The sequence below is a fragment of the Mesoplodon bidens genome (assembly GCF_964165515.1).
Source record: "Mesoplodon bidens genome assembly, chromosome: 9".
In the NCBI taxonomy this organism is placed as follows: domain Eukaryota; kingdom Metazoa; phylum Chordata; class Mammalia; order Artiodactyla; family Ziphiidae; genus Mesoplodon; species Mesoplodon bidens.
Genome location: NC_138166.1, coordinates 83,314,162 through 83,318,668, shown reverse-complemented (window position 1 = coordinate 83,318,668; position 4,507 = coordinate 83,314,162).

The following is a 4,507-nucleotide window of genomic DNA, read 5'->3' as shown; positions in this document are numbered from 1 at the left end:
TCAGATATGCACTCTGATTGCCCTGGTCTTTCTTTGCCAAAAACAAACACAGAAAAATATACACACACTCCTAAGATCCCAGCAGGTTCCATCTGACAAGGAAGTACTGCATTCCGCTTGTGATATTAACCTGTGAGTGGTGTTGGTCTAGTGTGTGAGCTGACGCTGGTACTTGAATAGGCATGCTGCAGCTTGGCACAGTCCCTGGAACACAGTGAGGTGGACCCCTGAAGGCCTTTTAAGGGGCAAAGGAAGTCCTTCCTGGAAGGGGGCTGGCGACCTAGTTATTCTGAATTGTGGGGAGAGGTGGCCGGCTGTGGGGTACAGCTGTGGAATTAGAATCTCAGATCTGTGATAAACAGCACATCTCCGCTCCCTGTCCCCCTGCCGCAGCTGCTCAGCTGGTCAGGTCAGCCGGGGTAACCTTCTCCTGGGGTGAACATGATGTTGTGAGCAGGGAGAGAGGGTCCTAGGGGAGTAGGGAGGTGGAGACAGGAGCCACTGAGGGAGGTGACTTAGGGGTAAGTTGGTGACTCGCAGGGGCAGATGGGGATGGGGGTTGGGATGCTGCACAGCCTGTCCCCAAATACCACGTCCAAACGACATCATGTGGTGCACACATGCTTGCACGCAGTTGTGTGGGCCACATGAAGGGTGTGGAAGAACAGACCTTGTTAACATTGGTTACACCAGATGGGAGTGATGGGCAAGGAAGGGCTGGAGCAGGTGTAATGATGGGCTTTGCCTTTATTCCCTTGTGGTAGCTTATTTCATTTGTTACAACTGGTGTGGCTTGAAAGGTCAAAATTTAAGTACAAAATTTAATCATTTACAAATCCCTTCTCTCCCTCCCTCTTTACAGCAAACTTTTGCTTCCAGCCACCAAAGCCAGAGGGAAAACCAAGCTGCTGCTATTGACAGTACAACCTGAAGGAGGTAAGGAACAGAAAGTAACTATGTTGGGACCTTCTGTGTACCAGGTGCCGCACATGCGTCAAGCACACATCACATGTTTGTTGCCTCATTAGACTCTCCCAGCCTACGGTAGCGGTTATTACTTCCTTTTCCAGATGAAAGATTTTGGCTTAGGGAGGTAGATAACTTAGTAGAATATGTGGTAAGGTTAGCATATCAGCTAAGGGCCCAGGAGAAAAGAGAATTCCCCCTCAAAAGGGTTTAGCTAAAGAGAACTTAAAGGAGGGACCATTTACAGATCTGCAGACATGGTATAAGAGAATCACCAGGGGGCTTCCCTGGTGGCACAGTGGTTAAGAATCCACCTGCCAGTGCAGGGGACACGGGTTCAAGCCCTGGTCCGGGAAGATCCCATATGCCGCGGAGCAACTAAGCCCATGAGCCACAACGGCTGAGCCTGCACTCTAGAGCCTGCGAGCCACACCTACTGAGCCCGCGTGCCACAACTACTGAAGCCTGCGCGCCTAGAGCCCTTGCTCCACAAGAGAAGCCACCGCAATGAGAAGCCCGCGCACCGCAACGAAGAGTAGCCCCCGCTCGCTGCAACTAGAGAAAAGTCCGCGCGCAGTAACGAAGACCCAACGCAGCCAAAAATAAATAAATTAAAAAAAAAAAGCAGCAGCCAACCCACAGCTGCAGCCAGTTTAAAAAAAAAAAAGAGAGAATCACCAGGGTACTAAAAATAGTAGGGAGCCATTGCCACTCCCTGGGCTGAGTGGATAAGGGGAAGGAATAGTGGTACCATGGGAGCTGTGCTGAGCAGGAGGAGGCCAAGAAGAAATACCCCAACCGCTCTCCTCCCCTGCCCTTCAGGCCCTGCCTGCGCCTCTCATTGGCTGACCCAACAGGAAGCCAGAGGGCACGAAAGCCAGAGTGATGCCGTCTGTAGGGGGTGGAGAGGGAGAATGAATGGAAGAGGTAGAAAGGGAGATCAACCAGCACAGACAGTCAGTGGTGGAGCAGGATTTGAACTCAGGACTCACTGACTCTAAACCCTGGAGCCCTTCTGCTGCTCTACAGAGCCACGCACGCTACTGTGCCCACACACCCGGCTGGGTCCCAAACACCACTCCATCCATGGAGACATCCTGTCAAATAAGGACTCAAGCCTGAGCCTGAGATATTCCTTCTTTCTCTAGCCAGAATGTTCCTGTTCTAAAGAAAGTACTGGATTTTGGTGAGGATGGTGACATCTGGCTCCACTAGCCCAGCAGAGAAATGTGAGCCCTTTATTCTAAGCCTGACATTTGAGTGCACCTGCGGTCATGTGCTCATGCCCTTCCCTTTGCCAGGATCCACATTCCCCTTCCCTTGGCCTGGCCCGGGCATTCTGGCCATTGCTATTCCTGATTCATTCATCCCTATATTCCTGTGTCTGGCTCAATACCTGGCACCAAAGAGGCTCACAGTGACCAGTCATGGTGGAAACTCAGCTGCTCTCCAAATAACACCCTTTCCTCAGCGATCTGGGATTTTATTTCACAGAGCAAGTTTTCCAGACGCTTCTGTACCTTCTGTTGCAGATAAAGAATGTGAATATTGCCTTTTCAGGTTGGGCCTCAGCAGGAGGTGATGATGATGTCAATAGAAATAATAATATATTTGGGGAGTTTAAAATGTGCCAGGCACTGTAAAAAGACTTTTATACTCATTGTCTCATTCGTCAGACACCGCTTATGCAAATTCTCTCAGCTGCACCTTATTCCAGTTCTCCACAGGCTGCAAGCGGCTCTGCACAGGTGCATCCCAGTGGCGTCTTGCCTCAGGCCCTGGCTATAAATCTCTCCTGTTTGGTGTTGGAATTTCCCTGTTGCACCCTTGGTAGCCCACTTGAGCACTCATTCACACCTAACTGGGAGCAGCTAATGCCCTCCGGTGCTACCCTAGACCAGTGGGGCACTGATGTCAATGGATAAGTGCTTCCGCTTTCTGGCTGAGCTGCTTTCATACAGATGGTCCTGTGGAACTGGACACACACATGCCCACAGCAGTGACCAGCTACTCCATGAGGCAGTCTTGTATCGGCTTTTCATCCTTCCCTGTTTTGCTCTTGCCACCCCTCATTTCTGCTCCCTGGGATCATATTCCAAAATAAACTTGCATGTAAGCCTTTGTCTCAGGCTCTGCTTTCAGGGAACCCAGGCTAAGACAATCCTTATAACAATCAGGATGGAGGTACTATTATTATCCCCACTTCACAGGGGAGGAAACTGAGGCTTAGGAAAGTTTTGTAACCTGCCAAAATCATACAGGGGGTAAGAGCAGAACCACTGAAACGTTTAGGAAGGAAGGAGAGGGTGTGAAATGCTCCTCTCCGGAGAGGGAGATTGGATTTACCAGGGAATTGTAATAGAATTTCTGGCAGTCTTGTGTGTCTGTTGAGGTTTGTGGCCATGAATTTGAAGCAAATCCAGTCACCCAAGGGCTGGGATGTTCTCCAGCGATACTCAGGTGCTCCGACCAAGGCACTGTGGGAGGGCAAGGGTGAGGCGTTGGGCAGAGCAGTAAGCAGCTGGGAGCCAGGGTGACCAGGGGTGTCGGGGGCTTGGGCTCCTGGGGATGATAAGGCATGTGGGCCCTGGGACCCCAAGGACCTGGCATTGAATCCAGGCTCTGTGGTTTACTCCCAGCGTGACTCTGAACAGCTCACCTGACTTCTCAGATTCCTCATCTGTAAAATGGGAATAAAGCCATCCTCGCCCGCATGGCTGGGGGGACAGTTAGAGATCCCATAAGTAATAAGAGCTAATGCCTACGTGCCCAGCCCCGTGCTGAGTGCTCTTTCCAGCCGTTAATTTACTAACCCTCACAAACACTCTGTGAAGCGGGTGCTGTTAGAGCCACAGGTCACAGAGAAGAAAAATTAGCCACTGTAAGTTAAATGACTTGCCTGAGGCCACACAGCAGAAAGCATCAGACTCCGGATTTGAGCTGGTAGCCCTCACCAGTCTGCTCTTAGCCTCTCCTCCACCCAGCCTCCCAGGAGACCTGCCTTCTAACAGGCACCATTTTCCTTAACCCTGGTGGGAACAGAGCTGCCACTTCCTAGCTCCTTTTCCAGCAGCCGGCTGGCCCTGGCTTTCCTCTGCTCCTGTGAGCCTAGCTCCAGGCCAGCTGAGGCCAGGTCTCAGCACTGGCTCACATTCTCCCCGTCCCCTGCCGCCAACTGCTCAGGGCCTATTAGGGGCCCACACTTCTGAGGAGAGACACTGCTTTCCCTTAAGGTGCTTGGAGAGTGGGCTCGAGGGACCTTTAGCCCTGACGTGGGCTGGGGGGTGGGAGCAGGGAGCAGGGTGGCTCTGATTTGCTGGCCTTTATGGGGAGGGAGACTGCTCTGGCGGGCTTCATGGCTCCACCCTCCATGTCCCTTTGCCTGTGAGCTTGGGGCCCATCCCCACCTCCCCTGCTTCCAGCTGCACTGAGGAGTTTCCCAGCCTTGTGGCCCACGTGACCAGCTTCTCCCACTTCCTCCCTTTGGCCCCCTCGGCCTGCTGAGCCCAAGGCCCAGCCCTGCCCCCCGCCCGGACTCACC